The sequence below is a fragment of the Zootermopsis nevadensis genome, unplaced genomic scaffold (assembly GCF_977971745.1).
Source record: "Zootermopsis nevadensis isolate Lab colony 2312 unplaced genomic scaffold, Znev_1.0 Znev_ptg000044l, whole genome shotgun sequence".
In the NCBI taxonomy this organism is placed as follows: Eukaryota; Metazoa; Arthropoda; class Insecta; order Blattodea; family Termopsidae; genus Zootermopsis; species Zootermopsis nevadensis.
This window is the reverse complement of record NW_028259176.1, coordinates 189,357-216,967: the sequence shown is the minus strand read 5'-3', so window position 1 is coordinate 216,967 and position 27,611 is coordinate 189,357. Positions and strand designations below refer to the sequence as shown.

Sequence of the window (27,611 nt, the reverse complement as noted above, 5' to 3'; positions counted from 1 at the left end):
GGCCCTCGTGCGATTATATACCTTGCTTTCCGAGGAGGTGTACTGTTCTAGATTTAGTGTGAGTGCCTTGTGTGTCTGAAAGAGGAGTTTGAGATCAGGGGATGTGCTGAGTGGCAACTTTCATGTGAACTGTTGGAATTATCTGGATGCATTATACTTATAAGATTGTTTGTCTTTATAGAGGCTTATAAGAGGTTGTGCCATCCAAGCCCTGGTGACATCACGCAGGTGAACGAGTGTGCTCTGCGAGCCAACATTTGTGGCAATGGACGTTGCATTGATACTCCTGATGGATACTGGTGTGACTGCTACCCAGGATACTTTGCCCTTGCAGATATTGATGAATGCTCTGAACTAAACTGTTGTCAAGGAGGGCAGTGTACAAATACTCCTGGAAGTTTCAGCTGTGTCTGCCCACCAGGATTTGATGTGTCTTCTGATGGAAAATACTGTACAGGTTGGTTCTGGTTATATCATATTGTTTTGTTTGTGTTTTAATTTAAAGTAAAGTTGTTCTATTCTGCTCAAGTATAAAGTGTGAAAATATTATAAAAATTTAATCAGAATTGAAGAGAATGACAACTAAAAGCAGTGGATTTTCCATGTCAATACATTTTTTGTAAGACTTGAGGTTTTCACAGCGGTGAGTATGAAGATTTCCGTCTTCTGGGTTGTTGTGCTGTGTAGTCTGGTCGATGTTAACCAACGTTTCAGAGGTCATACTGCCTCCGTCATCAGAGTATGAAGATTTCTGTCTTCTGGGTTGTTGCACTGTGTAGTCTGGCCGATGTTAACCAACGTTATACGACCAAAGTCATACTGCCTCCGTCATCAGGGCCCTGATGACGGAGGCAGTATGACCTCTGAAACGTTGGTTAACATCAACCAGACTACACAGCGCAGCAACCCAGAAGATGGAAATCTGAATACATTTTCGTCACATGAGGAAGATTACATTTCAAAATAGCACACAATTCTATGTGATATTGGTTATGTTGTATTTTTTAAAGCGTTTTACTCTTTAGTATGAAAATTCCTGATTTAAACAGTTGAAAGCATGTATTGTTTCTTCATTTAGGGAGAAAAAAAATTAAACCATCTTCTCTGATCTCTTGCATGAACCTAATATTAAACTGGTGTGGTGCTACAGTTTTATACGATATTATTTAAATACAAGTAATTGTACTTGTGAAGTTTCCTATTTCGAATGTTTCCGAGCTTGACAACATTCTGTAGCTGTAGTGATATGTGATACCAACGGTTTTGATTGTCGTGTTTCAGACCACGATGAATGTAGTCAGACTGGAATGTGTGTATAAATATGGATGGTTCCTTCAAATGTCACTGTCACAGTGGATTTATTCTCTCACCATCTGGACATGCATGTGTTGGTAAGATGTCGTTTGCCAAATGTACCAAACTTCCTAGGTAACAAGTCAGTAGAAAGTTTTAGTCAGATTAAGTAATGAATTACCAGTAATTAACTGACCGTGGAGCGGAGTCCTGCTCGGGAAGCTAATAGTCACTTAGACAGCTGTCAGAAGCCATACCTTTCTTTTATTCCAAAATATATATATATAGAACATTTTGTTCTAAATAAGAGTTTTTAATTTTTGTTTCGGATATTGATGAATGTTATGAGAACGCAAGAGTCTGCCTGAAGGGACGTTGTGAAAATATACCTGGATCCTACCGGTGTGTGTGTGCCAGGATGGTTTTACGCCATCATTGGATGGGACATTCTGTGTAGACTTGGGATGAATGTTCTCAAACAGGGATGGCAAATGTCTCAACATCAATGGTTCATTTAAGTGTGTCTGTGATTTTGGTTATCGACCGGGCAAAACATTAACCAACATGAATACCTGCAAAAAATTAAATTAATCATTTGAAAACTAATGACTTAAAATTTTTTTAGAGAACTTATCATCATATTTAAGGTATAGAGATGATGTTTTCACAGATGCGACATGTAGATTCTGTATAATAAAGACGCGTCAGTCAAGCCAGAAATTAAATGTCTAGCGCTGCACTGGTCACTGATTTTCATTTGAGTTTTCAAAGCACCACTTTGGTGAGATTTGACGTTCTTATGGCATTGAAGATGGTGATTGTTCTGGGTTGTGTTTCCAAATGGGCTTATAGGTAGATACCAACATTTCAGAGAAACAGCCCCTAAGCTGTAGACAGTATCTTTCTCTGATACATTGTATGTACCTTTGAGTCCCCATGGCGTTACAACCCACAAAATAATTATCATCAACAGTTTCATGTTGTTTGGTAATAAAAGGTAGAATATAAACTTGGGTGCTTTTAGGTGGTTCAAGATACAGCACATCCTCAATTTTTGTTTCAGATATAGATGAATGCATAAGCAACCCTCGTCAACATGGGTCCCGTATAAATTCGCAAGGCAGTTTCCGTTGTGAATGTACCACAGGGTTTATACTTGGTCCAGATGGAAGATCATGTCTTGGTAAACATCACTATAATATATTAAATTACTCATAGGGAGTGACATTACTGAATTCTACACATATTCAAAATGCACATCATATAAACACACCATATGCAGTATAATCCGCCACGGTGGTCTAGCGGTTAGAACGCTGGCCTTGTAATCCTGGGGTCTCGGGTTCGATTCCCGGTGGTGCCCGAATTTATAACTTGTGTTGGGCAAGGCCGTGGTCTAGGCAACACGGAGTTTTCCTCCGTGGCATCCCAACAATTACTCCATTCACACACAGAAGAAGGCAATGGCAAACCACTTCTGGATCATCTGCCAAGAACGTATATGAACAGGTCCCAGTCCGAGAAAAGGATGGAAGGATCCTGTTCATATGGACCTGTCCTCAGACAGAACACTAAATAAAAATAAATAATAATGCAGTATAATGATGCATCCTTTCTGCCATGACCCTCTAAAATTATACGCGTTTGTCATACAATGAATCATTCTTGATTTTGAGTACTGCTGTCGAATGTGTTGCACGGGCTTTCCAAGGTACCGTACGAGTGTCCATTTTGTATCCTACGAAACGGACATTTTAATTGTAATCTCATTTGAAGATACAACTGATAAAGTTAATTATATATATATATTGATAATTAAGAAATAATTTCTAGAAAATTAAGTCTACTATTTTAGGATATCTGATGGTGTTGCAGTCTGTGCCACTGTCACACTTGAAATGGTGCGTGTTAGTACATCTGTCAATAACCTAAGCAGGGGACGCTACTTGCTGCAGATACGCGCCGTGATCTGCGCTACTCCCAGTTCCGAGATGGTCAGTGCTTGAATCCAACTGCGATGCCAGTAACAAAGTCAAGTTGCTGCTGTTGTACTGAATGACGTTTAATGGGGATGGTATGTGTTGTTCAGTTTATGTATTTCTCTGAATTTTATTAGAAATTTTACTCAGTTCTGAATACATAATAAGGTCTGTCTGTCTGTCCACACGATTCATCTCCCAACATACTCACTGAATTTTAACAACATGTAATATGGGAGATCTGTATTTTGGGAAGGATATTTTGTAGTTGGACATATGAAAAGGGGATACAAAAAATAGATTTCAATGTAAGTTTTTACACATATGTACCTTTAACTCCTGTATTATGGATATAACTTAAAATGAAGAAACATCAGATCACAGAAATCCATGATATGAGGCTTGGTAAAGAAGAGGTCTCAAGTGTCAATTATATTAATTTCATTTAGCCGGAGCGCAATTGAAGGTGTGTTGGTGTATAAAAACTGCATGTCATCTGTGTACAGAATGAATGATATCCATAAAAACTATTATTCTATTTATCTACATATGGGTTTCAAACTCACAATAGATAACGAGAAGCCTGAGGGAAAGAGACCGCTGGTGAGACCTAGACGTAGATGGGCAGATAATGTCAGGTGGGATCTATGGGAGATAGGAGTTGAAGGAGACTGGATTATGTTGGCCCAGGACAGGGTCCGGTGGAGGGCTTTGGTTAATTCGGTGATGAACCTTCGGGTTCCGTAAGTCATCTAGTTGGTTGGGTCCACTATTTGGGAAGCCTGAGGGGAAGAGACCTCTGTGGAGACCTAGACGTAGATGGGAGGATAATCTCAGGCGGGATCTATGGGAGATAGGAGTTGAAGGAGACTGGATTTTGTTGGCCCAGGACAGGGTCCGGTGGAGGGCTTTGGTTAGTCCGGTGATGAACCTTTGGGTTCCGTAAGCCATCTAGTTGGTTGGGTCCACTATTTGGGAAGCCTGAGGGGAAGAGACCTCTGTGGAGACCTAGACGTAGATGGGAGGATAATGTCAGGCGGGATCTATGGGAGATAGGAGTTGAAGGAGACTGGATTTCGTTGGCCCAGGACAGAGTCCGGTGGAGGGCTTTGGTTGGTTCGGTGATGAACCTTCGAGTTCCGTAAGCCATCTGGTTGGTTGGGTCCACTATTTGGGAAGCCTGAGGGGAAGAGAGAGCTGGGGAGACCTAGACGTAGATGGGAGGACAATCTGAGGCGGGATCTATGGGAGATAGGAGCTGAAGGAGACTGGATTTTGTTGGCCCAGGACAGGGCTTTGGTTAATTCGTTGATGAACCTTTGGGTTCCTAAGCCATATAGTTAATTAGTTAGTTATGAGTCTCTGTGAAACTGGTAACAAATTCCATTTTATGGGTCAGGGCCCAAAATGTTAATGTTGTACTGAAACAAAGTGGCAAACAATATAAAGTATAGATCACTAAATGCTACAAAAAGGTAATCTGCACTAATTTCAGCAGCGTAGAAGAGTGATAGTGTCATAATGCTTGAAAACCAGTGAAATTATTGTATTTGAATTACATTTTTTTTTATCCTTTTTTAAATTGCTAGATGTCAATGAGTGTGCACAATCTCCCGATATATGCCAAAATGTAGCATGTGAGAACTTGATGGGAACATACCGGTGCATTTGCAACCCAGGGTATCAGGTTTGATAATACAGGGAAAATTTGTTCTGATATCAATGAATGTGAGTTGGATGACTTGGTCTGTAGTGGAGGGCAGTGTAGGAACACTCGAGGCAGCTTTCAAGTAAGTCACTGGTATGTCTAAGGGTGTGAATTGGGTGTCATAAATCCATCTTTCCTGAAATTCCTAAACATTTTGTTGTTGTTATCAGTGTGTGATTTTTAAGCCATGTGTCTTAAGTGTAGATTCACATGAATACTGTTTCTACCAGCCTAAATTCTAATTTTGTAATTTTGCTTGTGCAGTGTATCTGCCCCACGGGCACTCGGCTCAACCCTGTCACACAAGTATGTGAAGATATTAATGAATGCAGAGAGCTAGGTCCTGATGCTCGCTTTAATGGAGCCTGCGTGAACAGTGTCGGTTCATACGAGCGCGAATGTGAACCAGGATTCATTTTGGACAACAGTTTAATAGGTGTCACCTGTTTCAATCTTTCTACAGTGTTATGTTATGAGACGGCGTAGCTCAGTCAGTACCTCCCAAATACAAAGCAGGAATCTCAGTCATTCAGACAGCTTAAGTTTCCCTCGAACACATATTTTTAGAGAGAGAAAGTGTTTATGGTAAAACAAACATATGAATTCAGAATCAAAATCTTGTCTTGAATTATGGAATTGTAAGTCGTTTATTATCTGCAGTGGATATAAATAGAAATTGCAGTTTTATTTAATCATGATCTTTTGTCTTCATTGAATTTTTGGTCCATTTATGAGGAATACGCACTGATTATTTTCTCAGATATTTTATAACTTTTCTTTCCTTATATCCCAGATTCTATTGGATGTACAATTTCTGTGCAGATGATAGGAAGGGGTCGTGCTGGACCAGGTTAGTGGGTGGTCACTGTGAGAATAATCTACGTCACCTTACATTAAAAATCTGAATGCTGCTGTTCAATTGGACTGGCATGGGGCAGTCCGTGTGAGATATGTCATGGCCTGTGTGACTGCAAAGGTAAATACAATGAGGGAGATCCTGTCTGTCTATTTATTTGTTTGCATGTCTGCTGAAGGGATTTTGGCTCGACCATAGAAGAAGAGCATGAGGGCAAGGGAGTCAAAGTCAGAAGGAGTAGAGGAGAGACAGGTGGTGGCCTTGTTAGACTGTGGTCTAGCCAGTGTTCTACACTGTCTGACTGGTTGTTATATCTGGAGCCATTTTATTATGTGTGGCTTACTCCATTTCCCTGATGATGGAGGCAGTAAGCACTTCTGAGACGTTGGTAGACTTCTACGAAACTATACAGTGCAACGATGGGAAGGCAACCATCATGAGAACTGGGAAACTGAAAGTACTTATTTGTATATCGAGGGAAAGTAATAATTATGAACATATCTGGGACAATTTAGTAAACTTCCGCTAGTCCACTTATGGCATGAATAATATACATTTTTTTTGCCAGAAATTGTGAAGTCACAATAAAACTTAGTGTCCTTTCTCATTGCATAAATTTATTACTTTTAGTTTCAGATTTTCCATCGTGATAATCATGAATAGAAGGAGATTGAAATGGTAGACACTGCACAATTATGAATTCACTGTCATAGATCTTACCAAATATACGTTAATGAGGAATCTGAATTAGTGATTGTTAATAAACCATGCAATTCTGTTATTAATTAAAAATACTACTTGTCTTTCCCAAAGCTATTCATGTTTTCTTTCTTGTATAGGTAGATGGTAAAACATGTACAGATGTAAATGAATGTGACCTGAATGTCGGAGTGTGTCGAGGAGGAGGAGGAACGTGTGTCAACACAGATGGTTCTTTCACGTGCGCCTGTCCACCTGGATTGACACTGGATCCTTCTGGTATGTTAGTTTTCCTTAAACACTGAATATAGAATGAGAGGCACCTCAGACCTCTTCATATCAATAATATAAAATACTTTAGATCAATGGCCTGTCTGGCAACTAAGATTTGTGTGATTTGGATTGAATATTACATTACAATTTGCAATCAGCTTTGCCTTCACCGACGTATATCTGTATTTCACTGAAATGTGTAGAATTTATGTATGTCCACAGGTACAGTATGTCTGGATGTTAGGCAGGAGGCATGTTATACTGAGTACCGACACGGGCAGTGCAGTAATCCTCTGGAAGGAATTTCTCTTCTGTGGGCAAAGCTTGGGGTGGAGGGGACACTGGAACCAGCAGATGTGAACCTTGCCCACGGTCAGGAACTCAGGCTCATCAGGAACTATGCCCCAAAGGGAATGGCTTCATTGATCGCAAGGATATTAACGAATGTACGGAGTTCCCAGGAATGGTCGCTGTAAGAATACGGTTGGAGGTTTCAGCTGCAAGTGCAACCAGGGCTATGCACTGGATGAAAATGGCATAAAGTGTATTGGTGAGCTGACATTTTCCATGGATTTAGAAATACAGAGGTTTAAAGGTATTCTTAAATTTAGCCTATTTATATGGGAAGTTGTTTTCTCTAATGCCTAGGGCTTTGTCTGCTTGACAACAGATTTTTTGCAGTTCACACTGTTCTTCTATATATATTTCTATTAACACTACGCTCTTGCCATGTAACACGTATTTATATATCCATAATTCTCTTCTCTCTCTTACCCTTGGTATCTAACTACATCTTAACGAATTTTATTTTCACGTTTACATCTAAATCGTACTGTTACTTTCTAATATTTTAAAATTAAGAACACTATAATAACATTTATTATTCTCTTACAAACTAAATCTTCATTTATATTAACTACTTGTTACATAAAAAAAATTCTCCACTTTTCAATTTGTAAACTGTTCAATAATATCTTTTAACATCTTCATACTCTATGAACGTAGGGTAATTTTTCCTGTCTCATATCCTCTGTAAATCACTCTTCTTTTCGAAATACCTGTCTTAAACCATCTTATCTCTTATTCCTTGTAGAACACTCAATACATTCGTCTAGTTCCATTTCATGTCACAGTGAAATACAACAGATTCTGCCTTTATGTATCATCACATCTTTTTTTTTAAATTTTAGATCTTTCACCATCATTTTCATTACCTTGCCCCTTTGTATTTTCAATTTAGCCATCCCCTTTGCGGCATAATTTTTTCACAACCCCGCCCCCCCCCCCCCCATGAATTTTGTTACTTTCTTTCTGTATTTTCTCTATACCCCACATCTCTGCACCATACATCCATCTGGATTCACATAACTCATAAACACTTTCTAAAATCTTTACCCTTATGCAGTAAACTCTCAATTATCCAGGCTAATTAAGGGGAGAGGGTACACCAATAATCAGTAAACATGGATAATTCAAATTATTTTGCTTGGTACATTCACAAAACATCACACATTACTTCATATTTTCTTTATACAACTGACATAGATAGGTAGCCCTCGATTTGCGCCGATTCAGAATAACGCCGATTTTGAAACCAGAAAGTCAAAACGTAAAAGAAAAATATATTTTACTATTATTTATAACGTTTTACAATGTATCTCGTACTGATTCTTATACTAAATCATAATTCTTACATCGCTGATTTTGAATAAAAGTTATAAATACAGTCACCTCTGCAATTACGTATGTTTCGTTAACGCGAATTTGCTCCAATGAGATCGATGAATCGGTAAAAGCTGTTTGTGAAATGCAAACTTTTGCATATGCGAGTTTGCTCTCATGCAATTTCATTCCTGGCGCTTTAAACTTTCAAAGGACTAATTTAATCTCTGCGGAGGTACCAGGGTTATTTTTACTACGCGATTCTATATAGGTCGGCGTCTTACATGAATGCAACTATCGCATAACAGCAGAGATGACTGCACACATCAATCACATGAAAGAATCGCAGTCAATCGAGGGGACCAATGAATTGCCGATTTTAAGTGTATAAAAATGTATATTTTTTAAATTCCCTTTATTTTATCTACGTTATTTCAGAGCTTTAAATGTAATGCCATTATATTACTCGTCAATGTTTGGGTGCTGGGAACGCATGTCTTTGACTTCCCATTGATTTACATTATAAAAGAGTTTCAATTTACGCCGGTTTGTCCAGGAACGCATCCCCGGCATAAATCGAGGGCTACCTGTATTTTGCCAAATAGTGTGTAATGGTAACTTTTTTATGACGTGTTCAGACTCCTTCTCATGGCATTATAAGTTTTCCTGGTGGCTGTGTTGTCACTGTATTCGAACCCTCTCTGACCCGTGTAATTTAGTAAAATGTCAGCATACGGTAGTGTCATAACTGACAGTAAACTATTTACTCTTTCAGATATTGATGAGTGCAGTATCTTGCATGGTGTGTGTGGAGATGGAACATGCCGAAACACACCAGGCAAATTTATCTGTGATTGCAAAGAAGGATATGAGAGTACTATGATGATGCAGGTGTACATGGGTAAGCAATATGACTTATTACAGGCAGAGCATGACTGGAACCTCTAAGATCACAAGTAAGAATGTCTTCTTCTTCCATGGCTCTCCGGTCCGTATTCGGTACATTGCCTCCTCGATTCTCCTCCTCTTCCATTTGGTCCTCCGTTAGGTCCGTCTGTCCGAGGCTTTGATCGAGGTTTCGAAACGTCTTCCTTTGTTGTTAGCCTTGCGACCAACCCCCAACCTGGAGGACCAGGGTACCTGTCTTAGTCTGACCTCTCCCCCTAGGGAGACCCTACCAGCATAGCTCTTGGGGTCACTGAGGTACTCGAGCCCCACCACCACGACAAGGTGCAGGTACCATTAAGTGGGGAGTAAGAATGTGCCCTGTTACAAATATTAGCAGAGATTGTGTCACACAGTAAGAAAATGCTTTTTGTGGAGGTACATCACAGTATCTGAATTACTGTAACATGATTTAGATTGTTTTGTGATGCAAAGCTTTTATTTTCATATTATATTAACATTGCTTGGAGTATTCCATGGGCATAAGTACTGATCATGATTAAGTCAGTGACTTATCAGGTATTTGTTGATTACAGAACAAATATGTATATTATATCCATGTGGTTAAAATATAATTTTATTGTGGTCTTCTGGCTGTGACACTGTATTCATGTAGGTGGTTGCCAGAATTTTGGTCAGACTTGCTAGATGGTCCAGCGATTGAGACTAGCTCTTTCTATCGGACCAAACAGAATACCTGCCCCCGCCCCATATACCTGAAGACAAAAATGGATCCGGTTTTCAAAACATCATACATATTTTAACCAAAGTCCAAAAATTCAATAAACCTGATCCTCAGTCAATGTCAATTTATGTTTACGTTGTTGTATTCAATGAAAAAGTTTTAGTGTAAGAAGGTAAACTTTCATAATCAGGGCCTACCCAGATGTTGCTAGCAAGAAGTAAACACAAAGAATATTAAGTATGTGATTATTTGTCTTTAGAATGCAGGACAAAACAGTAATACATTGATAATTAATATATCCCGAAAAAGTGGAATATTTTTAAAATATTTGGGAACTGAAGTAACATGTCAAAAATGTGTTCATAACAAAATTAATAGCAGATTAAAGTTGGGGATGCTTATTACCATTCAGTCCAGAATCATTCCTTTCTGCTCTGTAAAAACATGAAAATTAAAATATACAGATCTTTTATTTGATGTGGAAAGCTTCTGTGGAACATTTGAATAAAAATTTCCTTGGATGTTATCCATCGTCTAGTAAAATATAAAACGTAAAACGACGTTTCGGAGATAGAGTCCCATCTCCGAAACGTTGTTTTACATTTTATATTTTATATTTTTACTAGACGATGGATAATATCCAAGGAAATTTTTATTCAAATGACTCTTCACCATCGTCAAGAAGTGGAACAGTCTATTTGGAACTAGTCTAGTTGAGATGATAATATTAGATTGAATTGAGAGACTGTTAACTGGTATATAAAGATTCGTTTTATTGGAGGTGGTTCAAGGTTAGACTTTAAGCTCCAGTTCAGTACTAGTGTCGGATATCATACTTCTGTTTGAATTTACCACACACCTCAAAGGATGAGTATAGTGTATGGAGTATGGACGGCTATGGATCATTGGTTGAATGATAATTTGCAAGTTAAAAACTGGAGCATTCCAAAAAAAAAGCATACCATTGTCAATTAGTCCATTACAAATCTCACATGGACTGACAGAAGCTTAGGCCTCAGGGTAAGGAGCCATTATGTAACCATTTGAATAATTTAATTACAGTATAAATGTATGTAATTGTTTTCCTTTTGCGTCTGTTATGAATCTTATTCTTGAATGTACAGAACTTAAATTGTTGCAGACATCAATGGATGTGAACGCATCCCAGGGCTGTGTCGCGGAGGTGTGTGCATTGACACTCCAGGAAGTTATCGATGTGAATGTCCTCCTGGCCATGAGTTGGCTCCAAATAAGAAAGCTTGTAAAGGTACTAGGACTCTTAACCCCCTTTAAAAATTATGTTCAGATTTTTGCTGATGTATGCCTTTTACATGAAACTTAATTTTATACTTTACAAGGAAATGCTCTCAGTCTTAATTCCAAATATATATTAAGAAATAAATTGTTTCATTATGACACATACTCAGAATTAACCTAATAGGATTTGAGGTTTTCATGGCAGTGAGTCTGAAGATGGCTGTCTTCTGAGTTGTGCCATGCAGTCTGGTAAACGTTTACCAGCATTTCAGAGGTCCTTGCTGTCTCATTGATGAATCATCACTTTGGCATTGGTAAATTTCTACCATACTACACAACAACCGCCACGGTGGTCTAGCGGTCAGAACACTAGCCTTGTAAGCCTGGGGTCCCGTGTTCAATTCCCGGTGGTGCTCAAATTTATAACTTGTGTTGGGCAAGGCCGTGGTCTAGGCATCATGGAGGTTTCCTCCGGGGGCTTCCCCGGTTTCTCCGTGGCATCCCAACAATTACTCCACTCACACACAGAAGAAGGCAATGGCAAACCACTTCTGATCATCTCTGCCAAGAACGTATATATGTAAGAGCAGGTCCCTGACAACCTGAATAGGTTGGAAGGATCCTGTTCATGATATATGGACCTGTCGTCAGACAGAACACTACAAATAAAAAAACTACACAACATTACAATTCAGAAGACAGCCATCAAGGTTATAATTTATAGATTGATTTCTAAACCACAGAAATTAACACCTGAAGAGTGAAACTGATCCAAAGAGATACAGTAAAACCCCTCTAGTTGGACACCCCTATATCGTGGACACCCCTTTATATTGGACACTTTTAATTGGAACCGGTGAATATCCTATAATTTTACATGTCCAAGATACCCTATATCTTGGACACCCCTTTATCCTGGAACTTGAACACCTCTTTTGTTGTAAGTTGGACAGGTTCATGCACTTAACTTCGATGCTTTTCAGAGAAAGTTTTTCAGTTACATATTTTGTTATTTTGAATTTCTGACTGATGAATGCCTCCTCTCTAGAGGATTGTCTTATGGACATTGAACCCAGCATTGGAATGCATTGCAAGTGTTTAACCATTCTTTTGCTGAACCCTTAATTGGACTACAGTTTCGCAGAAGACACAGTTTTAACTCCATCAGTACTGTGCTTGCATTTGAGTTCAGACTGTGTTAACAGAAATGAAATTTTTGTTTTTGCGATGGGGAAGCGAAAATTGGTGGAATTAACTTTAGAAAATGTTATTGAGGCTGGGGTGTAATGTGCAATGCATGGGAGTGGGCTTCAAAAGATTATTATTAATACTATTGTCATTAATTCTTAATTTAAGTAAGCCTACAGCAGTTAGTGTATGTAAGTAAATAGACTATATTGTCATTAGACCACAATATGATTTTTCTCTTTCCCTCTATCTTGGACACCTCTGTAAGTTGGACACATTTTCGTGGAACCACAAGTGTCCAACTTAGAGAAGTTTTACTCTATATGTAGATCAGATTCCAGCATCATAAAATGACCAAGTAACCAATGAAATTTCAAATTAACTGTCTGTATTTCTGTTTCCCAGATATTGATGAATGTTCTCCTACAAGTGGTATTTGTTCCAATGGTGTTTGTGAAAATATGATGGGTACATATCAGTGTGTTTGTGATGATGGTTACCAGCAAACTGGACAGAAGTCTCACTGCGAAGGTTAGTGCAAATTTTTACGTTATTTAAATTAATGTCTTTGCTCTTGATGAATGTTAAATATTGTTATTATTGTGTTTGAAAAATATGTTTCAGATGTTGATGAATGTAAATCAAGTAACGCAGGCTGCGATGACATCTGTATGAACACACCAGGCAGCTATTCATGTGCATGTAGGTTAGTAGTTGGCTTGCTTGTAAGTACCTACAGTAAATGTAGCAGTTTGTCATAACATTTCTTCTCTCACATGTAATTCATCAAGATTAATCAACTGCATGAAGCAAAGCCTGTCTTTAGAAGCTAATAGTCATTCAAATATTCAAAAATTCCCTGCCTTTTATGAAACCTGAAGGCTTATTACAGTGTTCACAAGGTGACATCACTGGGTCTTATTTTGAGCCAGAAGAATGGCGTCCGAATCCTCACACCGGATGTAATTGTGATACATTCTCGTATCCTCCCATTTATGCCTAAGACTTCCAGGTTGTTTCTTATCTCCAAGGTACCTGACAAATTTTGCATACATTATTCATATTTCCCATGTGTGCTATATGCCTTGTCCATTTCATCCTCCTCTACTAATTTATTCTAATAATATCTGATAAAGAGTACAAATTTTGAAACTCCTTTATCATAGAATTTCTCTACCTCCTGATACTTCCTTGTTAGCATCATATTCCCAGAAAACTTCAATTTATTTTCCTTGTTTTGTGGTGAGCGACCAAGATTCACACCCATCTAAAACAGACCTGGACCTTGAGACCTAGTAGTGGATTGACAGCTATTGGTGTTATCACAGAATTTTTTTTTAGTAAAGAAGTTTTTACATTGGGTACACAAGAATTGTAAATTAATATTACATAGCAAAGGTGGGGCTAATAATTTAAGTTATCAATACACAATGTTTTGTGCAAGTTTTCTTGTAAAATGAAATATACTTTATTTATGTTTATAGGTAGATATTCTTTTCTCATCATTGATATAAGTGGATTTGCATTTTAAAATTGCAATATGGGACCATGTGTCATGTTTTTGAAATTAACTTACGTTGACAGTACTGGTTACATGCTACTTCTGGATGGACGGAGTTGTACAGATGTGGATGAATGTAAGGAGAACCCACGCATCTGTACAAATGGCTTGCTTCCAGGTCCTTACAGCACATCTTGCGTAGGTCGGTTCGCATCCCTGTCACTTATTGTTATGATACAGAATTTAAGAACAAATGAATATTTTAGGATACTGCTGATAAAACAGCCCCAAAAACGTACTAACCCGTGGCCTTTACTGTTGGATTATAAACTTACATCACCTATTTGAATAAAAATTTTCTTGGATATTTTCCATCGTCTAGTAAAATAATAAAATAGAAAATGACGTTTCGGAGATGGGGGCTCTGTCTCTGTCTTCAGGTACCTACTCTGTTGGGCCCAATAGTTAGAGCTAATCTCTATCTCTGGACCCAATAATATGATAACAGTATATAAATTAAGATTGCATCTTTAAAAAATATACAAATTCATGAAGTATGATGATAGAAAATCATGTGTTACCAGATGTGAATGAACGTGAAATGGAAGAAGATGTATGTGAGAATGGAGAATGTGACAACACTCTTGGCTCATTTATGAGTCGCTGTGAAGAAGGTTATTCAGCAAAGCCTGACAGTGGTCCAGGCTGCACAGATGATGATGAGTGTGAGCTCGACTCCTACAACTGTGACATGAATGCCGACCGCATCAACATCCCTGTATGTATCTTGGGTTACATCAGTGCATGTATGGCTGTGTCCATCAGGGCTCTTATTTCTGTCGCTGTCGAGATGGTTTCACTGGTACTGGTGCTAATTGCAGAGATGTTAATGAATGCCTCACTAATAATGGTGGCTGCGATCAGAATGCTCAGTGCATCAACACTGAGGGTTCATTCAAGGTAAAGTATAAATTTTAAGACTTGAGGTTCTCACAGCGGTGAGTATGAAGATTTCCGTCTTCTGGGTTATTGCGCTGTGTAGTCTGGTCGATGTTAACCAACGTTTCAGAGGTCATACTGCCTCCATCATCAGGGCGATGAGTATGAAGATTTCTGTCTTCTGGGTTGTTGCGCTGTGTAGTCTGGTAGATGTTAACCAACGTTTCAGAGGTCATACTGCCTCCGTCATCAGAGTATGAAGATTTCTGTCTTCTGGGTTGTTGCGCTGTGTAGTCTGGTCGATGTTAACCAACGTTTCAGAGGTCATACTGCCTCCGTCATCAGGGCGATGGCAGAGGCAGTATGACCTCTGAAACATTGGTTAACATCGACCAGACTACACAGCGCAATAACCCAGAAGACGGATATCTTCAAAGTATAAATTATTTATCATCCCTTCTAACTTAAAATTTCAATAAATTCCTATTGTATGTTCTTCACACTGAGGGTTGTAATTTCATCCCCAAATAGAACTGTGTCACTTGATAAACTCGATGCAAGACGTAAGTGTGCTGCAGTCATTGAAGTGGTAGATATAGTTTGACACTCCTTCTGCATGTGGGTTCTAGAATTGTGGCATCATCCACCAGAAACAGTTCCTGAATGTTTTTTTATTTAATTTATTTATTTTTCCCCACTTTTCATTAAAGACATTTGATGTCACCAGCTCTTTAAGCATGTATAAATGTTAATATCTGTGGTATGTTTGTGAGATTTGAGGGTTTCATGGCAGTGACAATGATGGTGATGATTTGGGATCTGGTGCCACGTACACTGGTCGGTAGATGCCAGAATTTCGGAGAAGCATACTGTCTCCATCTTCAGGGCTGAATGGAAATCACAGGAATTACATAGAATGGCAGGAAGGGAAGTCTGATGGAATGGGCCAATCAGGTAGAGATCGAGCTGAGCCAGAGGAGTAGGGACTGATGGAGGGTAGGAGAGAGAAAGCCAGCTCTTACCAATGTATGTTTGTCTGTTTTAGTGTGTCTGTGATGCTGGTTTTTGAGGCGATGGCTATTCCTGTGTTGATATTGATGAGTGTTCAAGTGACTGCTTGAATTATCCAGGTTCATTTCGACGTGAATGTGAGATGGGGTTCATGCATCCAGATGAGAGGAGTGAACGGGCCTGTGTAGGTCAGTTGCTTAATTGCTGGTAATGCATTCACATTGTCACAAAAATATTATTCGTAATAAAAGAGACCTTTTTAGTTTTATTCTAGAATGACACCAATAGAGATAATTATATTATAACTGTTGACTGCAGAAACCCCAGTGTTAGACAAATTCAGTCTTCTGTGTATGGAACTCAACCTAATAAATGATTGAATAAACCTACTTTTTTATTAGTTACAAGTTAAATTTTGTCAGAGCTCACAAAAGTTGCTTTTGCTCGTCTTCTCTGGTAGCGCATTTCCGCTGTAACAATCTGTCAGATTCTTCTGTAAATCCTATGTAATGTAATTTCTCTCCTACTTTCCCTTATGCATCCTAGATGTCTTATTTCTGAATAGCCAAGCAAAGTCTTACAACCATTCTAAAATTTCTCGTAAGTTTGAATGTTATTATTATTATAACATGTGCAGCACACTGCTCATTTCCTATATGCTTTTTATGAAGTGTCATTCAGTGATGAGTCAAGTTTAAATTAAGTATAAGTGGCAGAGTCATTGTTACAATGATTTTCAGCTTATCGTGATTGTTATTTCAAACTTCAGTAAATGTAAAATATTTTCAGATATAAATGAATGTCAGATGTTCAGCAATTTGTGTGTTTTTGTCGTTGTGTCAACATCTTTGGAATGTTTCGCTGTGAACGTGATGAAGGTTATGCCCTAGATGGCTCTGGAGGTGAGTTCATAAAGAGACTTGAGTTTCTCAAATGCAGTATCATGCAGAACTCAAATTTGTGGTCTTGTAGTTTGGTAATTCAGGTTTTTCATGTTATTGTACAAACACACACACACACAAGAGTACCCTAAAAGTTACTAATTTCATCTTATTTATAGGAGAAAATACATTCACGTTTTGATGTAAATGCATTAATAATAATATTTTTTAAAAAAATATTAATCTAGTGATACCAGAAAATGTAAATACTTGTAATATTCCTTTAAAGTAGATATAATTTTCAGGAGCTACAGCTCGAACAGTTTCAAGTGGTAAAGTAAACTTTTCTGTGTAATGTGTATTTTATTTCGTTGTTGTATGTGGGTTCTTAATAATGAACATTGTTTTATTGAAACACATGCACAATATTGTGTGACTTTGGGATTTAATTTGGGTAAAGTAATGCCTGGACTGGCTTGAAACTTTTTTCTTGTCTCCTCAGTTTTTGTCTTTTAGGTTCATACTCTCTTTTGTCATCTGTAAAAAATGTTGGCATTTTTGCTTGTACAGTTTTGATCTGTGTGTGTGTGTGTGTGTTATCTTAATGCTTCTATTAGCATTTCAGATGACAACAAGATCTGATACAATTTTTTAACAACAAAATTTTGTTTTTGTTTCTTTTATCAGACAATTGCACAGATATTAATGAGTGTGAAAGTCCTCAAGCCTGTCTTTATGGAACGTGTATCAATACCCAGGGAAAATTTATTTGCCAGTGTCTTTCCAATTATGAATTGATACCAGCCGGAGTTCGCCACGGTGGTCTAGCGGTCAGAACACTAGCCTTGTAAGCCTGGGGTCCCGGGTTCGATTCCCGGTGGTGCTCAAATTTATAACTTGTGTTGGGCAATGCCGTGGTCTAGGCATCACGGAGTTTTCCTCCGTGGCATCCCAACAATTACTCCACTCACACACAGAAGAAGGCAATGGCAAACCACTTCTGGATCATCTGCCAAGAACGTATATGAACAGGTCCCAGTCCGAGAAAAGGATGGAAGGATCCTGTTCATGATATATGGACCTGTCGTCAGACAGAACACTACAAATAAAAAAAAAAAACAGCCGGAAATGCTTGTGTTGGTATGTACCTCTTGTTATTACTTGAATTAAAAAGTTGTCAAGTTCTTCACTGGATCAACATTTGACTAAGTTCTTTTTTTTCAGAGATAATTAATTATTAATCTATCAGGCCAATTATTCATACTTATTCATAATTGCACATTTTTTCTTCTAGTACTACTACTCTTGTAACTTACATGTCCTTTAGGTTGCAGAGTTAATTAACTTGTTCAAATTATGTCTTACCTGTTTCGCTGCCCATTAATTTTCAAATTCAACTACTTCCAGAGTTCTTAACTAAATGTTTTATATGATGCTACACCAGCCCAAGCAGTCAATGTGATTTAAACTGAAGCTTAATTGAAAGCCTATTCTACTGGAAGATATTTCTTTTTCAGTAAATGGCGTGACATTGTTCTCGAATGTTTCAAAAACACAAAATTGTGGCCTTTCAGATTCTACAGATTTTGTTAAAATGTGAATCTAATTACATATTTATTAGTAAAATTACTGGTAACTTTAATATTCACATAAATGATTTTGCAACTTACGTAAAATAAAGGTTTTAGGAATCTTCTTGCGTACTGTAACATACTGATTTGAAAGGACCATAGAAGTTAGAGCCAGTCCTTTCACTCATGCTAACATAATACAGCATTGGAATGTTCTTATATGGACCTATTGCTGTATAAAGCACCATGGTTTAAAATCTGAAGAAGAAGAAGACAGGGCTTTTTGTAGTATGAGTTACTGGCAGACATTTATTAATATAGACCATGTCGATAGATCGCCGGCAGTCACGATGCTACAGCAAAGTAGAGGAGAAAACTGGACGCTGGCGCTGTAACCAAGAAATTGATGAATCTTTTACCAAGGCGACATGCTGTTGCACCATTGGCAAAGCTTGGGGTCCACGCTGTGAACTGCATCCGCAGGAAGGCTCCGAGGAGTACGAGTTTCTCTGCCCAAATAATAATAGGCTACAGGCCTAATAGTATCACAGTAAGTTGCCAATGTCATACTGTGTTTAAAAGTCGGTTTTCTTTCCCTGTAATGAGTCTATGATGGGGCTGTACATATTTGTACTACTCTTACGGAAGACTGGTATGTGTTTTGGTTTTGTAATTTATGAGTTGGTTGATTTTGAGTGGGATGTGTTGTTTTTGTTGTGTCCTTTTTTATTGTTTTGTTCTGTCTCTGTGTTGATGTATCTCATTGTTTATTGTGTCTTATTGTTTTTGTTGTGTCCTTTGTTTATTGTTTTGTTGTGTCTCATTGTGTTGATGTATCCCATTGTTTGGGTGTCATATTGTTTTTGTTGTGTCCTTTTGTTTATTGTTTTGTTCTGTCTCTGTGTTGATGTATCTCATTGTTTATTGTGTCTTATTGTTTTTTGTTGTGTCCTTTTGTTTATTGTTTTGTTCTGTCTCATTGTGTTGATGTATCTCATTGTTCTGTTCTGTCTCATTGTTTTGTATGTTATTGTAGGACACTGCCACCGGGTATAAACCCATTTGCAGTCAATAATAAATAATAATAATAATAGTATACATGTAATTTTGCAGAGGCAGTGGGCTGGTCACTCACTACTCACAAATACACGCTTCGAAAGGCTAAGACCTCCGAAAGGAGGTGGGTTGTAGAGCCACAGGAAGAAGAGTAAGATATATATGTTACATAATCAAATTCCTTAAGAATGCTATTAAGATAGCAGCAGTAGTATGGGTCAGTGATGCATATACATTCTGTTTCGTATCCTTACAGGTGCTTCTGGAAGATATTAATGAACGTGAGGAATATGAGAACTTGTGTCGTAATGGACATTGCACTGATACATTTGGCAGCTTCATGTGCTCATGTAATGATGGCTTCCGTTTGGATGAGAGTAATGCTTTTTGTGTTGGTAGGTTGTTGCTGTGAATTGAAATGGCATTGCTTCTTGACAGACAATAACTTTGGCAGCGCTAATTTTCACTAAATTCTGAGTGAACACACACTACGCCCTCTGCACTAGGAGTTTCATATATGAAAGAATCACAAAAAATTCTTGGAATGTTATATTCATCTTCTAAAGAAGTTTCGCAGGGGTATCCTATCTGAGAAATATTTCGATTCCCTACATGGCTCACATACTGATAAATTTGATAACCTTTCTCAAAATTCATTACTTATCTGATTTGTTATTTCCTCTTGGTGGTATGGTAATGGGGGAGTTATACTTGGGGACTGCTGGCCAGACTTTAACCCCAGGGTGCTAGCATGATGCATGGCCAGTTAGATCATGCTTAAGCAGTGACACATGTATGATAAAGTGTAATGTAAATTTTTATTTTATATATACCTCTTCCTACTACGTTGTTTAAAGAAAATATCTTGCTGATAACAACGCATTCATATTTCAGACATCAATGAATGCGACGAGGATCTACATATCTGTGGAGTCGGCTCTTGTGTTAATGAAATTGGAAACTACCACATGGCTACATGCTACTGCCTAATGGAAGTAAGTATAAGTCTCTGCTTAAGGTTCAGACAATCTTACGGCCTTAGGCTGGGGCCGCACGACCGTACAAAAGAACATTTAACTCAGGTTGACTTTGAACTTGTATTAACACTAACTACTTCCATTGAGCATATTCCTTCTTGAAAAGCTGATATGCAGTCAATTCAATGATTTACCATTAAATTGTCTTTTTTTTGAACATTTCCTCAAATGAATCAGTATCGGCATTTGTGACATTAATAACCAAAAGTTATTGAAACTCTGTAGTTAAGAGACAGCATCAGGACCTAAACTTTTTTTTTTAAGAATTTCCAGGCCATTGCTTCTAATATATCATGGAAGCCTGGAAATTCAGGAGGAATTAAATAAAAATCAACAGTTCTCATACTTCCTGTGTGGTGAATGACAGAGGCATGACTTGTAGAGGAGTGTGTGGATCTGCGGAAAAGCCAGTGCTTCTCGGAATACGGCGATGGAGGCCGCACCAATCCGATGATGAACGAACAGACTCGTACGGTCTGTTGCTGTTCCATGGGGGCATGCCTCGGGAACCCCATGCCAAGAACGTCCTCACCCAGATTCAAGTAAATATTACCTTACCTGAAAATTATTAGTAGGCCAGAAGATAATGTTGAGTTTATAATTGAGCTGTCTGCTAGCGGACTTATGTAGGATGTTGGTAGAAACAAACACTAATAAACCTTTTATCAAATGTCTACTTGACATGTCTGCAAAATGACAGGAAATGATGCTCTGGATTTTATACCAGCTGCACTCTCCTTTCATATTTCTGTGATTAAAATGTTTATTGTTATTGTTGAGTTTCATATATGAACGGGTTATTTGAAATTCTTGGGTTATTTATTTTATTTTTATTTTTTTATAATTATAAATGAGAATATACAAATTACATGAGGGCATGAATTATGTAGTAGAATATGGTATGATTTTTTTGTGAAAATAAAAAATTAGTTCATGTAATTTAAATTGTTTGTAACTGTATTAAAAATATATAGTACTTATGAAGCACAGACTTGTAGTTGCTGATTAATATGGAAGTGTATTCATAGTCCTACATGTGTGCAGTGAGCGATTGGTTCTAAACATCTTTGTACTGTGCTGGTAGAGTAATACTAAAGGAACCATGCTTGTGATATGTTCTAGAGGAGGGGATCGCTTTATGCGGAGGTCCAAAGATGAAACCTGGCTATATTCAGAACCGTATTACTAATCAGACCGAAGAAATAGACGAATGCCGTCTGATGCCAGCAACGTGTGACCATGGGCGATGTATGAATAGACCAGGAAGCTTTGAATGTCGGTGTGATCGAGGATTTCTTTATGACATCAATGTTCATCAGTGCATTGGTATGAAAAATTGATTTGTTACTTGTAAGTGTATCTGATTTTATATTTCAGGGTAATTCAAATTGAAACGTGCAGTATGTTTTGCTCTTTACCGTGGATAACTTATGCAGGGAATCTGTTACTCAGATACTGCTTGTTACGCAGAAAACAGTCACATCTTTCCAGCTTGCATTGTCACTCAGAGAATGATTTGAAATTCAGCAATGAATGATGTTACTACGAGGCTCGTCCTCAAAGTAAGTTTCCCTGGGGTCGTTTACAGAAACAAGACGCAATTTCATGGAAATATTTATTGCAACAGATACAGCAAGTGTCCAGCTATTTTTCAACATATTCGCCACCGGAATTGAGACATTTGTCATACCGTGGGACCAACTTTTGAATACCTGTGTCGTAGAAGTCTGCCGCCTGGGATTGGAACCACTGTGTGACAACCATCTCCGCCTCTCTGTCATTCTCAAAACGCTGACGCTGACCGGACAGGAATTTCTTGAGGTGTAGGAAAAGATGGAAATCACTGGGAGCGAGGTCCGGGCTGTAGGGTGAATGATTAAACACCTCCCAGCTGAACTCCTGCAGGAGACTTGCTGTCCGTCGAGCCGTGTGCGGCCTAGCGTTATCACTGACCGCACTTCACAGTCGGCGGGAGCTGGAATAAGAACCTCCATCTTCAACAGCTGCAACGATGCTACTGTGAGAACGCGTGAAGTGCCGTTAGTGCATGCGCCATGCTACGTCATTGCTCTATCACGTACGCACAGTCGCTTCGCGCAATATAAGGTTTGCTAGCTGTGGGACGAGTGGGAAACTTACTTTTGGGACGCGCCTTGTATTTTGGAATAAAAGCGGTCAGTTGTACTGACTCCAGTGATATTTGTGTCCTATATCACCTGTTCACAAGCTCAGAGCGTTATATTACATATTAGAGTTGAGATCTCAATTTACATTATCTCAGTATAGTATATAATATTAACAGGCCTGAACGTCTAACAGTTACTAAGTAGGCGATTGTGAGTTCTGCTCGCAACTTCTTGTTTACATATTAAACGTTGATGAGAATTTGTCTTAGAAATTTATTTGGCGGTTCACATTGAGAGTAGTGTTCATACTTCAGGTAGTGCAGCGATGGTTACAGATCGGATGACAATGATTTGATTTCTGGCAGGAATGTTGGCCAATTTTGATCCTTACCGCCGGGTCCGAAATGGCTCTGTTGTCTGCACCCACGCTCCTACGTAGTGGATACGGAAGGGTGTTATTGTAATGATGGGGCGAGGCTGTTTTTGAACTAGGCCTTTGTCCATACTCCAGATATGCGTATGAATATGGGGCAGAAGTGGAATGATATTGACAGTGCCACAAAAGTCCTCTGCATGTGCAACATGGACTGACCGCCTTAACTATGTCACGGTCTGAACCATAACAACTTCTAGTTAGAAAAACATCAAATACATCGAAATCTGACTGTGCAACTGAATTGGGACATTGTATATTTAAATTGTTACTTGAAATATATTACATCTTAATAGGTTTACATTAGAGTCTGGCTTCTACCTCCAACAAAATAGATTTTCTCTCTGAAACTATTGCCGGTTAAAGGATCAGGGGAAATTAATTAATTATTATTTATTATGGAAATCTAAACAAATTAATTAATTTAATTTTTAGCTAAACCGTAAGGTGGCAGGTGTAGTTACTACGAGCCTATAACGAGCTTAAAGTCTATTAGATTTAAAATATTATCGATACATAACCTACGCTGATCCTGTAGAAGTTTGTGAATGCAAGTTTGCGTGCTAGACTGGACACTGCTGTTACGGCAAACTGGACCATGGTTCACAGAACACAATCGTTTGAAGTTCCCATGTTACAGCGCAGAATGCATTGGTTGAATTGCCGACTTTAGTGATTCCAGATCAAGCCCCAGAATCATTTAGGTCACTTCGTTGGTGTCGTCAGAGGAAATTCAGTCGACTGTGAAGATGCGAGACGATTTAAAATACATCGGAGAAACTTCGTGAACGCCCTGCTGACATGATCATGGGATTAGTGACTTCGAAAACGTTAATTTATTTTGCCTTGTTCCTTAGTGCACATAAAAGATTTTCATTCAACCTTCTACTTTATATACCTGTACCTCTGTATTCATAAGATAGGCACGTATATTACCGCTGTGTTAAGGCCTGTATTTTAATCACATTGGGACTGAATTATGCGTCGTATACGTCGCATTTGAAGAATGACGTAAAGGACTGCTGGTCCTAACAGCTGTTTCTGTTGATATTAATTTATTGTAATTTATTGTGCTTCAGACTGGCGATACGAAATGCGCGCTGGTTCGAGTCTCGGGGGAGAAGAAATTTTCTCATGAGCTTTCGACCGGTGCCAACCCAGCATCGTGAGGAAATTGGGGAGCTACAATCCGGTCATGAAAGCTAGCAATGGCTGACCACACGTCACTCTATATCTGGTTGGATGATCGTTCACCTCTGCTTAGGCGTGTGAACGTGAGGCTTTGGCTCTCTGGAGCTGTTTCGCCACGGATTTAATTTAATTTTTAATTTTTTAACAACAGAAACTATAATCATTATCTGTTTGGGTATATGTGTTGAAATTGAAACACGTTATTGCAATTAGCACTACTCTGTTTGGCTGAACGTCGTAGATCGTTATGTGTATTTGAGTTATATAAATCTTCCGTGTTTGGTAAGAACCGGATAATTCGTGTTTCACTAAAGCCCTTCTTACTTAGAACCAAAGAAATGAAATGCCTCCGCATGTGATGATGAAATTTCAGCACAGAACTACCCGTTTTGTCAAGTGGTGGTTATAGAACTCGCGGATTGAGTCACCCCCACCCCACCCCCAATCCATTAGTACCGGCCGCGTGTACCATCTGCGCATGCTTACTCTGAATAATCTTCTAGAAACGCCTTCTGAGAACATGAACTTTTAAATATCAGTGCTCGAAAAAATGGGATCAATCAGTGTCAAGTTCCGTGCGGTTCATCGTTTCACATGTCCATTGACTGAGTAAAGGAAAAGTGTGGGTAGATTTTACAATTTTGTTACAGGAAAGTTCGGATCATCGATGTAATTTAATCACAAAATTGAGGTTTTTATTACGTAATCCTCAACTGTTTTTTAATCATATAGTTATTGTTTTCCTTGTTTCTTTTAACAGGACAATGTTACTGTGTGTTGTTTTATGAAACATATTAATTAAATATGTTGGCGGTATTTTTTTAAGTTTCGTTTATTCTACAAACTTCTTTAATTTGAAGTTACAACGCCTAGGCCTGAGCTCTGGCATTGGAAAGCTCTTAACGGGCTTTCATTTGTTGTTTTGAGATTCAAATAAGGGGCATGTGAAGTTGGTTACTTACTCCCAACTTTCGAACACAGATTTTAGTAAACATTTTAATACAAATTTAGAATTGAAGAGACAACTGATGAGACCTATGAATAAATTTAATAAGGAAAACAAAGTGCATCTTAAAGCATTGGGGTTTGTAGATACGAAGTGAATCGTCTGTTTTAGGATACAATCCAATGGCGGACGTTTCTGAGCCCGGTAATTAACATTTTAGTGTAATATCTTGGCTAGCTGAGCGATTATTAACCTCGCAAGAAGAACTCTGTTCCTAGGAGTTGGTTCTAACAGCTGTTGTCCTTACCGGGAGTCCATCTTCTACACCCGCAACCTGAAGACGCGCCATTTCAAACTGAGGTGTGTGCAGGAGGCAATGAAGGATTGTAATTGACGCATGTTTGAATTTTGTGATCGCATTGTTCCCCGTCTCCCTCTGAAACTGTTTCCTGGTCGGATTCTGTAACTGTTCGCTGAACATCTCGAAACAATTTATGATATTGTCTTTGATGTACTGAAATTGTAGGGAGAGTTGCAAATTTCTTGACGGGAAACATTTGTTGGAACTTTTGTAGCACACGGTCTGCGGGATTTTGTAACTTTAACGCTGAATCAGAAACTATCGTTTTGAAATTTTCTCAACGATGATCCTCCACTTCGAAAGGAAACTTTCAGTCTCGAAATCTCATAAAAGAAACTAACTTCTAAGCTCCAGGTTTGTAAGCTATCCAAGAGAGTTTCAAAACTGTCGTAAGCTGTTTGCAGTTTTTTAATCTTCTTCCTTAGATTTCTGAATTTGCGCGAAAAATACAGTGGGATAAAGTTCCCAGCATGTTTCGTCTGTAATTTTAACTGTATTAAAATGATGAATGTATTTTTCATATTGCAATTTTTTCCTACACTAATATTTATGCCTTTTTTTTTTGCACATATTGCGTAAAATTAATTTAACATTTGAAGGCTGTCACTCTCTGTGTATTTCGTATTCGAAGTTATTCAAACACATAAATATATTGACAACGTTCATTATTGGGCGTGATTAGGATACCCTATTTATGATAGGATATGGTTTGTGACTCTGCCTCTGTATGTGTGTTAACGCTCCTAGAGGCATGAAAGTTATCATTAATGACAACACTTGACTAAATATTCCTGTTTTACGAGTGGCGCTACCATTGGTCTCCGTTTAGAAATATTTCTAATGAAGATGACGAAAATGTTGGCTGCTTACTGAATTTGGGGCTGTACGTGATCTGCGATGACGTATGTAATAAATATTTAATCTTTATGTTTAAATCGTGAGATTATACAGAATGCTAGAAAAGTTACGCAGCTTCTTTAAATGTTTTTAAAGGTTGCAATTCGATTACGTTGTTAAACACACGAGATCACTGTGTCTATATATATAAGAGCCCACGCAGGTCATGCAATGTTGTAACCTGCTCTCGCCAGTCCGTCAGTTGTCTGTCATTAGTCGAATTGCAAGGATGTCCTTTTCACAAGTTAACACGAGTGCTCATTGTCGAACACCACCTGATACTTTGCGTGACTTTTCGGTCGTTATGTGTAACGTAGACTATAGACAACAAATTTTAATGAGCTGTATATATCGGAAATGAAACTAATCAATTCTTATGTAAATTCGAAAATGACAAAAAAAAAACTTAGTTAGTTTGCGCTTTGAAGATATTTTGTGTTTTGTAAAATATCACCAATAAATTCGTCCATATGATATGCAAATGTTTAAAAAAAATTCACCTACCTCATAGACGTTATGTTTTAGCCATTCGTCTGTATATTACCTCGGGGGCATCTCTTACCACCGACCAGCAGTAATCAGCTATCATTGATGCGCTCCATTTCCCCTGATAACGCCTCTCAAGAGTAGAGATATCTTAGTGAAATCGTTCGCCATGTTCATCTCTAACCGATCCAAGATTATCAGAGAAAAAGTTCAAGTGAGAGTGGAGGAAATGCAATTTAAGAGACATATTGTACCCCATTTTACTGTATGATTTCAACAATTTGTCTACCAATTCCCCATAGTTTGGCGCCCTGTTGTTTCCAAGAAAATTCCTAACAACTGACGTAAAGGATTCCCATGCAATTTTCTCCTCTCCCGCCAAAATGTCAACAAAATGTTCATCAACAATCAGGTTTCTTATTTGGGGACCTACGAAAACCTCTTCTTTGATTTTAGCTTCACTTAGTCGGGGAAATTTGTGAAAGAGGTACCTAAGGGCTTCTCCATTTCGGTCCATTCATTTTACAAAATTTGTCGTCAGACCCAATTTAATGTGCAATGCTGGCAGTATTATTTTGCTTTGATCTACCAGTGGTTCACGGACAATATTTTTAGTACCTGGTTCCAAGT

The 27,611-nt window shown here is 38.3% G+C and overlaps 1 pseudogene across 1 annotated transcript; it reads left to right on the top strand.

The window, feature by feature from the left end:
• Nucleotides 1-177: 177 nt before the first annotated feature.
• On the top strand, nt 178-26,971 carry LOC147871680 (fibrillin-1-like; annotated as a pseudogene). The gene is made up of 24 exons (XR_015538402.1): nt 178-457; nt 1,282-1,391; nt 2,357-2,476; nt 3,169-3,291; nt 5,803-5,830; nt 6,015-6,099; nt 6,676-6,814; nt 7,031-7,358; nt 9,246-9,371; nt 11,242-11,367; nt 12,951-13,076; nt 13,170-13,251; nt 14,130-14,248; nt 14,631-14,824; nt 14,872-15,006; nt 16,031-16,184; nt 16,786-16,898; nt 17,565-17,686; nt 18,770-18,998; nt 19,761-19,899; nt 20,399-20,499; nt 20,924-21,083; nt 21,664-21,867; nt 24,180-26,971. The product of XR_015538402.1 is annotated as a fibrillin-1-like (transcript).
• The last annotated feature ends 640 nt before the right edge of the window (nt 26,972-27,611 follow it).